Source organism: Dipodomys spectabilis, unplaced genomic scaffold (assembly GCF_019054845.1).
Source record: "Dipodomys spectabilis isolate Male_0828 unplaced genomic scaffold, ASM1905484v1 ptg000532l, whole genome shotgun sequence".
Taxonomy (NCBI): Eukaryota; Metazoa; Chordata; class Mammalia; order Rodentia; family Heteromyidae; genus Dipodomys; species Dipodomys spectabilis.
The window spans coordinates 2,495,454-2,510,399 of record NW_024871209.1 but is presented as its reverse complement, the minus strand read 5'-3'; the positions used below and the strand labels follow the sequence as shown (position 1 = coordinate 2,510,399).

The 14,946-nt window shown below is 48.3% G+C and overlaps 1 protein-coding gene across 2 annotated transcripts in view; it reads left to right on the top strand.

Moving 5' to 3' along the window:
• Positions 1–2,098: 2,098 nt before the first annotated feature.
• Hs3st1 (heparan sulfate-glucosamine 3-sulfotransferase 1) overlaps positions 2,099–14,946 on the top strand; it is a 29,422-nt gene continuing 16,574 nt past the window's right edge. Inside the window, exon 1 of one of the 2 annotated variants that reach the window (XM_042670279.1) lies at positions 2,099–2,204. The gene's annotated coding sequence lies outside the window, so the exon portion shown is untranslated. Of the gene's footprint in view, positions 2,205–6,046; positions 6,083–14,946 lie in introns of those variants that run through there. The other variant, XM_042670282.1, reaches the window with a different exon arrangement.

Genomic DNA, 14,946 nt, shown 5'->3' with positions numbered 1-14,946 from the left:
TAGACATGAATATATATACATATATTATAGGTTATATGCATATATGTGTATATATTATATACATGTACATTATATACATATAATAGATAATAGATACTTCCCTGAGAAGATTTTATTTTCATACAATGTTGATTTAGAGTAGAACTAAATTCTAGTACTAAGAGAGTTCCTAAGGAGCAAGCCCAATACATGCCCAGAAGGATTTAGGGACGATGTTTAGAAGATCTTAGAAAATCTGGCAAATGTCTAAGCAGAGACATAAAGCTAAATAAGGGGAAAAATAGTCTGTGGACATTTTTTATTCATCTAAAGTATAAGGATATTGATTACTGATGCAAAGGGGCCCGGAGGTCACTTCTGCAAATGACTTTAACTAGCAGAGATTCAGAGCTGGAGCCTAGGATTCTATTTTCTTGCAGATTCTTGTTGCTGCCTTTGGCTTCCATGGTACAAATAGAATCGTTGCTCACCTCCCTGTCACAAATGAGTTGTGCAGTTCCCCCTGTAGGCACCAAACCACTTTGAGCCCTTTAGAAAAAGTAATCACTTGCCAGTGCAGAGGTTCAACCCCATGATCTTCCATGCACTGGCCACTGGTAGAAGTTAAGGCTACCAAAACTGGCAGAGCTTTATCTTAGACCTCCCTTTGACCCCCAACAACCTCTCCGTGATTTTTCTCAGCGTCACAGAATGGGGGAGCACTTTTACATCTCATATAAGCTTAAATGCTTAGGCTGTCACAGTGCAGCTTTAAAGTGACGTTCAATTTCTTAAATGGACTTAGTCTTAAATGGACTTGTGAATATTACTCTGACTCAGAGAACTATCCAGGGCCATTAAGACTCCTAAAAGCGTATTTAAAAAAAGAAAAAAAGAAAGGCTGAGATCTAGACCAGCAAGATGTTCCTTGACTCTTCTAAGCCAGAAAACAGCAGTACCAGGCAGTACTTCATCTTCTACAAAGATGAAGGCTAATCTTTGCAGGAGTTAAGGGGTTAATTTGCGATAGAAACCTTCCCTGAGATGGGAGAATATTCGTTCTTTAAAAAAAAATGTAAATGGCCACTATTTCTCTTCCAATATTAAAGATAGTGGAAATGATCTACATCTCCTCTAAAGGAAGTTTCAGAACATTTGTTTCATCTTTCACGGGCGAATGACCTCTTGACTTTGAGAGCGACTTGCTTGGCCCAGGTCAGTTTCTCCAAGGAGATTCCAAGTGGACTCTCCCTCATCTTAAGGTGAGCTGCGCGGTCCCTGGGAGCCGGGACCGGGGCGGAGCAGCAGGAAGGCGTCCTTCCCTTCCAGGGTTGATGGTGTGCAATCCTCACGCGTGAGCGCCCGGGCGAGCTGAGCTCCCCTGGCCCTGGCTTCTCTGCGTCTCTCTCTCTCTCTCTCTGTCCCCGGCTAAGTTGGCACGGGCTCTCCCCAAGGACAGACCGGGGCTGGGCGCGGGAGCGCCGGGCTGCGGGCACCGTGGGGCGGCATCGGCGCGCTAAGGCGGGTCACCTGCGGGGAGGAGACGCGGGGCAGGGACGCGGGGCTTGGGGACCTTGCGGAGCTGGGCGGTGGGGAAACGGATGAGCTCCAAGCCGGGCGCCCTCCAGAGCCTGTGGGATATTCGTTCCCGGTCAGCAGCGCAGACCTAGAAGTTCGCCCACCCTTCCCACCCCCCACCCCACGGCCCCCGGCCCCGCTGGCTTCGCCTCCCGGGCTTGACACCCGAGGAAAGTGAGTCTCAGGCAGCCGGCCACCCAGGGGCACCGGGCACCCCGCGACGGCCCGGCTGGCCTGGGGCGGCGGCGGAGCGCCGCGGGCCGGGCAGCAGCGGGCGCTCGCGATCCGCCTCTGCCCCGCCGCGCGCACTCCCTGCGGCCCCGGCCCCCTTGGCCCCGCCTCCGGCCTCGGCTCCTCCTCCCGCCCCGCCCCTCCCCGGGACCCAGCACCAAAACGCCCGCCTGCGAGGTCCCCGGCGCGCCGCAGCCCGGAGCCGCCGCCGCCGCCGCCCGCCTGCTCTCCGTCCGCGCCGGGTCCCCGCGCGCCCCGTCCCCGCGCGCCCCTCGTCGCTTCGCGCCCCTCCACCCCCTCCGGGGGGGCGTCCCGGAATTCACCCCACCGCAGGCAGATGTTCGGCGGTGCCGCCCATGGCCCGGCCACCGCGGCGATCTAGGGCGCCCGACGGGCTGGACGGCTGCGCAGCCCAGGTGAGCGAGCGGGCGGGCGGGGCCGGGGCGGCGGGCTGGGCAGGGGCCGGGCGCGAGCGGCCGAGGTGCCCCGCACTTGGGGTCCGCCCATCGGGCAGGGGCAGAGCCCGAGGTGGGGAGCCCGGGAAGCAGGTGGAATGGGAAGACGGAGCCCTCCGGTGTACCACCTGCGCCCCCACCCCCGCGCGTCCCCCCGGCTCTGGGATCCTCCGGACCGCGGCGTGGCCGAGTTCCGAACTGTGGATGGATGGCCGGGGTCCCCGGCGGGGCCGCGCGCGCCAGGCTGCAGCCCCGCGTCCTCCACCCGGGGCGGGCATCTGGGGTCGTGCCCTGGCCCGCGGGGCACCCTGGGGTGGGCGAGCCTGGGGTCTGGCTAAACTTTGCCTGCGGTTGGGAGACAGAGCATCAACCCCCCAAGGGACGGGGTGGGGGAGTGCGGATCCGAAAGAGATCGGGTGACCGCGGGACGGCGGTGAGCTTCCTTCCCCGAAGCAGCAACACGCGGCTGGGGGGGGGGGGGGAGGGTGGATTTTATTTCATTTTTTATGGACTTGTAACTTTTCCCTCACTCCCTCGGTGTCTCTTTCGGGTCCTGTGGGTAGTGCATGGGAATGGGGTTGAGTGGTGGCTGGACGCGAACCCGCGGTGCTCAGGGCTGCTTTGGGTATCAGGGGCCCGCGCGGCTCCCGCGTGCGTCGGGTCCAGCCTGCCTGCTGGCTAAAGCTGGAGCTCAGGCCAAGGGCGGGCGGCAGAAGCTGGAGCGCCAGCCCCATGCTGGCTGCAGATGGATGGATGGCCGGGCTGGACTGAAGCAGGCGTTTGTCTGCTCTGTAGGGCTTAGACCTCGCACCCCGTACACTCGCCGGAAAGGCTACCTGAGCCTCGTAGCCCACCTCCACCCTCCTCCACACAGCACTTTGTAGAACCATCGTACCCTCCTCTTGCCTTGCAGGAGACTCGCTCCTCCCTTTCTCCTCGCGTTATCCCTGGCTATTTTCAGCCACAACTTAATGCCAACATGTTTGGGGGTGTGGGGGAGATCCTGAGAAGGCGGACTCTAAATCGACTCTTCAGAATCTGCTCCCAGAAGCCTGTTCTTCGAGCCACTAGGAGTAGCAGGCCAAGGGGCAAAGGACTTAGGGTGTGCACCCATGGCTCCTCTTTGCTCCGTGAGCATTAGCTGTGCCTCCTGCCACCGGTCCAGGGAGCTGGTCCCCAGGCCCAGTCACCACATGCTTGGGCCCTGGGTGCTTGTCCGGGTGATCTGACCACAGCTGGGCTGCAGACGGGATCCTTCGGACTGCCTGGCTCCTGGCATTGCAGTCAGATTTCTCCTGATTTTGTGGAAATGCAATTGCCAGCCTCCATCCAAGGGTTAATTGAAGGAATTCTATATTTAATTTTTTTTTTTTAAGCAGGGCGAGATAACCCAGCTTCTGCCTCAGCATTTCTAAAGCGCATCCTCTGGCTGTCTGAATTGTTCCTGCTCGCTGAGAAGCAGCAGTGACAGTGGGTGCAATTAGAAATTCCGGGAGACAAATGCTTCCGCCACAAACCTCTGCACTACTCTTTCCTTTGTATTTCCAGTGCTTGGATTCTCCCACCACAGAGTCAGAGAAATAATATATGGAAATGGACCTTTGTATTATGTAAGACTTCCCCCCCCCTCTCCCCCAGGGACTAGCCAGGGAAAGGTCTGCTTCTAAAAGAGCCTGGCTGGGTCTTCAATTACCCACCAAACTCTTGCAGTGGAGTTTGACAGGGAAAGACAACTTCATGATAAGCACTCTGAAGTCAGAGCAGCTAATTACACCCGCAGCACAGTGAGAAGATCCTTCCTGACGATGGCTGAGCCCTGATTCTGGGCTGCAGGTGTACTGTGAAGCTGCTGGGTGTTATCATGGACTCTAGCTTTAAGAGGGGAGAGTTTTAATGGGGAAACTGGTGAGAAAATGGTGCTTTAACCATGCACATGGGAGTTTGGACAAATCGAGGGCTCTGTGCTGCTGGAGTGTTGAAATATGCAATGTTATTTTCCACTTCTGGAAGTGCCCGGCACAGTGCATTTGTTTAGTATCACCTGTTAAAGGGAAAGGGATTTTGTTTTGCTTTGTTTTTTGTTTTTGTCTTTCTGGGCCTCAATAATGTAGCTGAGAATTGTGCTTTTGTGGTGGAAAGAAGTAATATTTCTACTGGGGGAAAAATGCCAGGTGCTCTCCGAAAGGAAATGCCATGTGAAAGCTTTTCTTGGTTTGAATTAAGTGTGGGTGGTAAACTCCAGAGGGGCTAGGAAGGTGGGTGATATGGCATCTTCTGTGTACTGCATGTCTGAGACCACAGCTTCTACTCCTGGTAGCACCTGCCGATCAGGAGGCCCAACAACAGTGCATGCTGGGAGTTTGGAAGGAAGGATAGTCAAATATGTAGGGGTTCTGGTTGCACTGAGCTTGTGTTTGCTAGTGGTATTTAGGCATCTGTGCCAGGGCCTGCACTAAAGCCTGGGTTATGGGTGAGACACTTGTGGAGAGTGACATTGTCTGGACTCTCCTTCATGAAAAATGGAGTTATTTCCAGTTACCACAGAAGTCAGTAACTTTCTAGGTGGGTTGGAGAAAGCCCAGGGCTGTTTCCCTATAGTTTTTCGGTTATCATCTTCCCTCAGCCCAGCTACATAACAGAGTTCTTTCCATCTCCGCTGCCTTTATTGGCAGAGAAGGCAAGAGGCTGCTCGCTGGGTATCAGCCAGATTCTTTTCCCTGGACTTTAGGCAAACTGTTTCCCCTCTCTGAGCCTCAGATTTCCTCGCTGCAAAATAGAGGTTGATGGATTGTTAGGAGAAAGTGAGCAAACTAGTACTCCATCAGTCAAACCAGGCCCCCAGCCCTTCTGATTGTATTTTGTCCTTGAGATAAGATTTTTATCCAGGCTGGCCTTGAACTTCCTTTCTTACTCTTCCTTTCTTCCTTCCTGCTTTCTTTTACATTTTGAGCTCTTAAATATAGGTTTACTGTAAGTACTGGAACAAGGTGATACATTCAACTTCTTGCTGGCCTTGAAGTTGCTATCCTCCTGCTCTACCTACAAGTAGAGTCTGGGATCAGGAACTTCCCCCAGGCCTGGCTCCCTTTCTTCTTGTGTTTATCCTATATGAATTATTAACCACTGGGCTACATTGCTTCTCAGAATTAGTAGTATTTTGTTTGCAAGATCGCAGTTAATTTTTAGAGTTTTTCTTTTTAACTTATGTCGTATCTGTTTTTAGAAAGTCTGTTTGCAGGGAGGGTCTTGGTATTGCATCATCTAAAAGGAAAAAAGTTACAGATAGTTGAGCCATGACCAGTTTTTTGGTGAGACAGCCTGGGTTTCTCTCCTATAAAACTGTCCTAGCCTAGAGCACTGACTCTCTTTTCACCTTGGGAGTTTTTCAGACTTTGTCTCAGAATGCAGCTCAGTACCCAGCATTGAATAGATGTCTGACAAATGAGTCTGGGAAAATGAATGAATGATGGAACTGAAAGCAGATGGCATCATTTGTATTTCAAAGACTGGGAATCTGCAAATTGGAAAGCTTCGTTACTTTTTTCTAAAGGTACAAAGGGTTCCAGATTGGATTTCAAATCTGTCTGTCCCCTGTTAGTATTTGTCATGCCTTTCCTTCTAAGGCCACTTCACATCCTTCTCAGTAGGTAGGTAGGAGGTACCCCACAACCAAGCATCGCATTGAGAGGGAATTATACTCTTGTTAGGGACAGAAGAGCTCCATGGGAGATGGGTTCTTTCTCCTTATCCAGATCTTCCATCTCTAAACTCAGGCTGAATTAAATGATCTCACCTGGGGCCCAGCATCCGGAGGGATTAGCCAAAGGACATAGAGATAGGTAAGTGTTTATTTATCACCTTGGGTCAGGGTTGAAGGGACTAGCGTCATCAGTAGAATGGATGTCCCCAGACACATTCCCAGTGGAACCATTCCTTTGGTACCATCATGCCATGATCTCCAGAGCCAGGTTCCTTTTATTGCTTCTAATGTTCCAACCCTGTCTTTTCAGTATCTCACTCAGGGTTGGGGACTAAGAGGTAACCCACAGACTTCAAGACAATTCCTGTTCGGTCAGAGGTAGGCAGCACTCTAACAGCTGCTGCACAGGATCCCTGCAATCCATCTTCAGGACTGCCTCCAGCCCGAAGCCTTCTCGGCTCCGGCAACCCACAGGGAATTCCGTTCATAGCTTCTCCAGGCCGTTAGAATAATATTTACTGGGCGATAGCTTGTCAATAGTTATGTGCTACCATGAGAAGTCTTGAAAAATGAATACATTATTCTTCCAAGGCATAGCGTGAACATCACGGAAATGGATCCCAGTGGACATATTTTCTTTAATATTTTTTCTACATATTGCATGCTTTCTGGTAACTTTCCAGCAGGGGTCGCAAACTCTAATGACTTCATCCACTGCTCCGAGCAGCAGCCTGTAAGGAAAGTGAACAAGGAAGTTCAGAACTAGCAGAAAAAGGGTTGTAGGTGTGACTCAAGGCCCGGCCTGACCTAGCCAGGTTTTTACTTACATAGTGTCCAACATCGAATTCAAGTTCAGTTTTATATAGAATCTACTGACTTCTAAAGTGCTAACAGCTAAGATAGTTCTTGCTAAATGGCACTCTGCGGATGCCCCGCTAGAATATATCTTTGGCCCCAGTCCTATTCCACAGGCCCACAGTTTTTGACTCCCAGTGTCTGAGGATGGAGAGGATGTTGGTTTGCAGTGTGAGATTCAGGAGACTCGGCCACCTGTACGATCCTGCCAGGCCAGTAGCGGTGACCTGTGGACAGGGTTTGAGTCAATGCCTCTGTGTTGACACTATGTCTGCCTTAGCCCAACTGGGAGACCTCATGTTCCTGTCTCAGCAAGCAGTTACGGAGATCACATTTACTCCTTTAACACATGTTTATTGAGTTCTAGCCTTGTACCAAGGATTGTTCTGCTCGCTGGTGACACAGTAGGGAATAAAACAGATGGAATTCCTTGCCCTTGTGCTTATTGCCTAGCAGACAGGAGGAACAACAAGGCAAAACAAAACAGAAGACAAATAAAATCTCTTTTAGTTAGACAACAATGTTCTAAGATTGAAAGAATAAATCAGAGGAAGGGGATAGGAAATGTCATCATAGGAGGTGGGAAGCTTAGGCAGTGAGCCAGGGGGTATGCACCCAGTCTAGTCTCAGGTGATGTGACTGAAGTGAGAGGTTCACTGTCGTGTGTGTGTGTGTGTGTGTGTGTGTGTGTGTGTGTGTGTGTGTGTGTGTGCGTGCGCACGCGCGCACGCGTGCATGCGTGCATACAGGCATGTGTACGCATCACACTGGGTTTCAAACTCAAGGTTTCACACTCTTGCTAGTGCTCTACCTCCCTGCACCACAGCTCCACTTCCTGCTTTCTTGTTGGTTGATTAGCGATAAGAGTCTCCTGGACTTTTCTGCCTTGGCTGTCTTGAAACTGTGATCCTCAGATCTCAGCTCCTCGAGTAGCTAGGAACCATGAGCCTGACAAACGTCCCTGTCTTTCATAAACCATGTTTGTTGATGTGGGAGTGTGGAGGCCTGATTCCAGCCTGGGAGCTACAGTTGTGAGTCTGTCCCCGATACTGGCCTGCCTCACCCTTTCCCCCCAATTTTTATGAAAGCGACTGTTGAACACATTTGTTAGACAGCCAGCTTGCCTCAGGCATCCCCCTTCAGTATGAGAACACAATGATGGATCAAAGTAATCAAGTGCAGGTCCTCAAGGAAACTCCAGACCAGCACGGAAGACATTAACACATGCACACAGGCCATCGGATGACTAAGTTGTGTTCAAAATGGGATGCAGTGGGGTTCCCTTAGAGAACTTTCAGGCTAATTTGGTACCTATTGCATGTGGGAGGGGGGATAGTTTTCTTTTCTCCACTTGTTTTGTTTCTGCATTTCATCACCAGTGCACATTTCCTTGAAGCTGTTATTTCTCTACCTAGTAATTATATGTGCTGCTAATACAGAGTTCCATTTTGTCCTGGAAAAACAAAAAAGTATTTCACAAATGTGTGCTAAGTGTTAGGAAGTGTCCTTGTGCCCTTGGAGACAGAGGTACTGGGCATCAAGTCTGCCCAGCTTTGGACAGCTATTGACTTTTGTTGGCAGGGGCACCTGCCCGAGGGAATTAAACACTAGCTCTTCCTTGTTCTTGGTGAATTTATAGATTAGGTGTGATCAGATAAATTAGCAAGCTTTTAACAAGGTGAAGAAAGCATAGTGTTCACCAGTTGGCTCTCCCAGGAATGGACCCCTTTCTCCATCCTATTTCACAGTAGAACCGCTGGACATTGTTGTAAAGAGTGAATGTCTATCTGCAGTTACATCGCTGCTTGATTTACCCAGTTGCTTACTCCAAGATGCTCCCTCACCCAGGGAGATGCTCTTCATGACACAAAGAGCTGGGCATGTATGTTTGGTTTGGTGCCTAGCATAGCACATCTGTTTTCATGTTGTTTAGAAAAGAAACAGGCAGAATTATGGAGGGCTTTGTGGGGGAAGAAATGTTAAGAGAGAGGTTCATCAGAAAATTCAAACAAGAATGGTTAGCCGTAGTCAAGACTTGTATGGTGCCCCACCCTAGAAAACTGATGAAGCTATTTTGAAGACTTCCAGTGTGACCCTCTTGGCTGAGTGATGACCTTTAATCCTAAGGCCTCTGCTGGATAGATCTTGGCCATACAAAAGCACCCTAGCATGAGAAAAATGGAGGAATGATAATTCTTTACTTTCATATAGACTGTGTCCTCTTTCTCACATACCCAGTCCTACATAAATGGATGGGGAGCTCTTTAGCATTTTGATTTTATATTTAAGGAAACTGAAGTCTGAAGGTAGAGCATTGTTTCTTAGATTTCCAGGATGAAGGTGGCAGGCACTGGATGTACAGCCAGGATTCTCTCCTTGCATTGAACAGATAGCCGGAGATGGAGATTATTACAGCCCGAGAGAAATGACTGAGTGGCCCACATTGCCTATAAGCGGAAGAAATACACTTACATTTAAAACATTCACGTCTCCTTTTATCCATCCAGAACTTCCATTTCAGCATTTTACTTCTTGTCGAATTTCCCTGAGAATTCCTGCAGATTCAGTACATCGACGCCCTGCAGTAGGTTGTTTTATGTAAATGTCTTCATTCTTTAGTTTAGGAGAGTAAATCAAAGTCCTATATCAGCAGTTAAAATAGAGTGAGAGAAAGGTGATTGCAGATGGAGCTGAAATGAAAAGGCATGCTTGCCTGACTGCTCAGAAAAAATAAATACTTCAGGAGCGTCAGCAGGAGGAGGATGGGAGGCTCCTAGGGGAAATTGCCATTGCTCCTTAGAACAGTGCTCTCCCTGCCTAGAGAGACGTGAAAGACAAGGTATCTGTTACTGATTCCAGGGATTCACTTTTGGAATTATTCTTTTCCAAGAAAAAAAAACACATTGTATTTCAGATCATACCTATTTGCATTTCTGGCCTGGGTCCTTCCTACTGATTGTATCTTCTTGAGATACAACCTCCCTCACAGGTTGTAATTTCTCAGCTTTTTACTGAAAATCAAAAAGCTTTACCAATCAAAAGTGCCTTTCCCAATGTCCAGTGTTCCCTTTTCCTTGTAGAAAGTTGCTGGACTTAGCCACTAAAAAGATAGGACAGCCAATTCAAGTTCCATTTGAAACATGCAGCAGGTAATAGTTTAGGCATACTCTAGAAAATACATAGCAAGAAATGATTCATTTAGGGCTGGGGTAAGTTTAGCCTAGCATCGGTAGGTAGAGAATGTGCTGAGCGTGCATAAGGTTTTGTGTTCCAACCCAGCTCCTCTACCTCCCCCACCAAGCCAAACCCTAGACACCTCCTTCCCCACAAACAAAATATAGGTGGTGATCATCTGCCATTTAATTGTAATTGTTTATCCTGTATTTTTTTTTATCAACTACCCCTATTTTTCTCACAACCATTCTGAGAGATGGCTTTTCTGAAAATCCTAGAACCCCAGGAAGTTAAGAAAAAGGATTACACTGTAATCTCCAAGGTGAAATGATTTAGCCTGAGGGAATGGTCCAAGAAGAAAGAGATGTGTTATTTTCCCTGGTGAGCTAAACAAAACAGTCAGAGCGAGGAGAGCTTATTTATTTGCTAAAAAAGAAGAAAGCAGATCTTGCTCTGTATTTCATAAGTGAGCCAGTCTCTCTCCCGGGCTATGAAATCATGAGGCAGATGATTCTCTACATCCTGGGAAGAAGGTATGTTCACCTGCAAGGCCACCAGAGAGGTGCTGGAGCTCAGGGGTGCTATCTTCAATGCATAACTATCACTTGGAGCTCATCACTGTAGATCCGGAATTAGAAAGAGGAGGCCCCGCACAAAGGCATCACCGAGGATGTGGAAGGAGGGGTTTGTGATCTCAAAGCCCATACCTATAACTGTTCTACATCCAAGCACTGGAGTGTCTTCTTGACCTTGGGTTATAACCCAAGTCGGAGATCTCCCTCAGATGGCTGCATATTCTGAAGATGCCTGTCAAAGTCCTGGATTTCATCTGCAGGCAGTAGCATGTAGAGAATTAAACAAACACCAATTCTGTCCAGTGTGTGGGTTCCAAAGCCAAGTCATATGGATTCTTCCATAGTAAGGTGGTACTAAGGCCACACGCACCAGTGTCTGCGGCGTGTAATACTTACAACTGGTCGTTTAACCTGTGTGTTCATGGAATAGGGACCAGGGTAAAGGCAGGAAGACATCTCCTTGGTACAAAGGCTCATCGAGCCAGAGGAATCGGCTCCTCAGCTCCTTGGAGAGTGATTTTTACATTCTTTGTTTTTCTCTGCTCCTGGGCGCTGTCCCTCAGCTCTTCAGCTCAAGGCGAGTGCTCTACCACTTGAGCTACAGGCCACTTCCAGTTTTCTGATGGTTCATTGGAAAAAAGGGTCTCATGGACTTTCCTTGCCTGGGCTGGCTTTGAACCACAATCCTCAGGTCTCAGCCTCCAGAGTAACTAGGATTACAGGCATGAGCCGCCAGCGCCCGGCTGTGTTTCTTTATTCTGCATTTATATTTCAAGTGACCTTTGAGATACAGCTGCACAGAAATGCAGAATGAAGTGATTCAGGGGTCACACAGTACAGGGAGGGAAATGGAAGGAGGAGAGGATGAGGGGTAAGAGGGAGAAAAATGAAGATGAAAGTAGACAAAATGACTGTGCAGGCCTGGCGCCCAGTGACCTTTTCTCACTCAGCAGCCGCAGCAGCCCCTAGCCAAGTCCCCATGCGGTCATTTAGATGAACGCCACTCCCTCTCCCGTCCCACAGCTTCCTGTGTGTGACCTGAAGAAAAGACCTAAAAGCTGTCATCGTCAAACTGGGAAAGAGAGGGAATGAGACACAGGCCAAGGAAGCTTGCTTGTGTCTTCCTCCCTGGGCTGTGACAGCACAAAATCTCAGCTAAAATCACGAGACAAGGGGACAGACTGCCATCTTGTGGAGGGACCGACCACCGTGCCCCGAGCCGTCCTCCGATTAGATGAAGGGCTGGTCTTTGATTTTAATTTTCTATTTGTTAAACTTTGACTCTCACCTTAGGGAGTTTCACGGTGACAACTCCGCTGTCTTATTCCTCTCTGTGAGTTGGTTTCCTTGCTCGCTCCTGTCTCTCTTATCTCCATCCTCATGCTGTCTTTGAACTGTTTGCTTCTGGGCCAGGGCCTCATTTTTATTAGCCATTCTGTGGGGACAGAGGTATATTCCCCCAAGGAGTTGAGAGTTCACAGTGCCACAGGCTATAGGAGGATGTTCACAGTCAGAAAAGACGTACAGCCAGGCACTGGTGGCTCACACCCGTGATCTTAGCTACTCAGGAGGCTGAGATCTGAGAATCACCATTTCATATTATCAGCCTAGGAAGATCAATCTGTGGGACTCTTATCTCCAATGAAGTACCACCAAAGAGCTGGAAGTGGAGGTGTGGCTTAAGCCGTAGAGTACTGGCCTTGAGCAGACAACACCAGGGAGAGTGCTGGCCTTGAGTTCAGCAGTTACCAAAAAAAAGTGCATTATTTAATTTATGGGACATCGGAGAAACGATGACACTTAATAGCATTATCTGTGGAAGGCAAGAATAGTCGCTCAGGGACTACTGGCATGAGAATGCTATTTTGTAATGCATGCAAAGCACCCATTTGAGAGCCTGGTACATAGTCTACACCTCTACCGTGGCAGTTTATAGTAAGTTTTGGTTTCTCTGGCTGGGAAGTCTTATTTCAATGGAAAAGCAGAGAAAGAATATCATCTTGGTTCTAACTGTGAACCATCTTTTGTCCACCTGATTCTTCTGGCTGAGCCTTAACACCTTCCCCCATAAACACACCATTGGTAATAAACACCACTACCTCCCCAGATAGATGGACTCTTCACTCTGCTCTACTGTAGCAAGAAACTAAGTTAGGGATCCCGTGCCTTTTAACCTCTAGAAAGCTTTCCCATTACTTCCCCACCCCCCAAAAAATTAGGTCACATGTTCAAAAGTAAACTATAAAGAGACTAGGGAACTGAGTCAGGAACACTTTGAAAATGAAAGCGGAGAGTGAATAGGATATGTTAACTCTGAGTCAATCCCTTTGCCTTGGAGCAGCTATGAGGCATGTATGTGTACATTGCTGTAGAGATAGATCCTGTTGCGCTTCCTAATTCTCTCTTTTTTTGGTGTCTGCAGCTAACATACCAATCTTTTTTCTCCCTGCTCGCCCTTGTTTTCTCTTCTCCTGCTCTGTAACTCTTGCAGCTGTTTGCAATCGGCAGTGTTTCTCTATGTTCATCTCTGTGGATGGCCTGAGAAATCTTTGGAAAATCTGGAGCTAATAAGATCCCTGTTTCATCGTCTTGTAGCATTGAGGCTTAAGTGCAGGACTCTCAAACACAGAAGAGATCTTGTCCCGGCCACATGCTTCGAGCTGGTGTCACCTTGAGCAAGTTCAGAAGCTCTGTGAACCTCAAGTATTCTTCCACAGTTTTAATCATCTCTTATATATATAGGCATATAATTCATATTTAATTCATTCCAGGTGATTGTCTTATAGGAATTTGGAGAATTGGCCTATATCACTTGAATTTGAATTCAATCTAAATCAATACCTGGTTGACTGTTGACACTTTAGCAATTACTGCTGAATGAAAACATCAAGAAACTTAATACCTTTCATCTTATCGAGTCTTTTACTAGTATTAAATGCAGCAGTGTGCTTAGTGGTGACTTTCAGACATTTAAACACACAGTGGGTGCACAAAAGCGAATTCTTCTCTCGCTGTTTTGTGCTCTGAGTGAAGGTAGCAATAAGCTCTAAGTTCAGTGGTGTCTCTCCCATTCTAACCATCCCAGCCTCAGACCTCACGCTACATTCTGTACTACATACCTACATTGACCCCTCATTGTCCCTCCAGAGAGACCCAGACTGGACAAGTGACAAGGAGGAAGTACGGAGATGCAGGACTCAGCTCAGACTAGCTTAGTCCTAGCTGTCCTGACTCTGCCCCCACCCCATGCGGCTAGAACATCACATCACACAGGTGATGTGGCTGTCATTTCTGTTGCCTTGGTTACATCTTCCAGGAGAAATGTTCTCCAAGAGCTTGAGAAGAGACTCCTGACCCCTGTGCCTGTTTCAGGGTATAGGAGCACAATTGTGGATGAAGTGTGGGTTGACGTACCTGGCAAGATGGAAGCCAGGGCCTGGTGGTGGTCCTTGGGAAGCCAAAGTCCTATTAGTGTGAATAGAAACGTCAGGTTTGGAGAGAAAGGCTGATGCTTTAAGCTTAAAATTTCCCAGAATTCAAGAGGGCAGCTATCCGTTGTCACCTTATAAGGGAGATAATATGAGAAAATGTCCTCTTGGTAAGAGCAAGGGTCACTTGGACTCTGTTCTTTCCTGGGCATGCTCAGCAGGGCCAATCTGTGCATCAGCCCTTGGCCAGCCTTGGAAATACCTGCTCAGGGCCATTGTCCTCAGCCAGCCTTGCCCACAGAACCTGGTCACATACTCAGGCAAAGGACCGGACCCTGCTGTTTTAAGGAAACCTATGTGTTCAAGATTGTCAGCCCTGGCTGCCCCTCTTTACCTGAATAGTTCTTTAAGGTTCTCTGATAAAGGCTGATCACCTCCTAATAGCTGTCCTTTAAGTAAAAACACAAAATTAAGAGCCACTTTATGCTTTTTATTCATCTTTTCCTTTGTCATCTGTCTCTCTGCAGAGCTATCAGTATGGTCACTGTTTTGCACCTTTGCTGAAGACCATCTTTTTCAAACATGGCACATTTTGGAAAGTTGCCTTTCCTTTCTGGATTCATAGCAATTATTTCAGCAGCCCAGACTAGTTGTTATAAAACCTGAAGTATTACTCATTTCTTTCTCTCCTTTAAGCTCATGTCTATCATCACACTACAAATTTCTGCATGGATGTCACCGAGACCCTGTTACTGGGTCAGGTGGGCCTGTGAGACTTTGTTTAATTCTTACAACCACCCTAGAAAGGGTTCTCTTTCTTGATGGGCAGGCTAAAGTCCAGAGAGAGAAGAACAGTATTTCCAAGGGCACCAAACTAAGGCAGGATTTAAGCCCAGGGATTTAACCCTAAGCTCTTACCATGCTATTTATTTATTTCTGCCTTGTATGTACAACAGCCTGGATTTCATGTC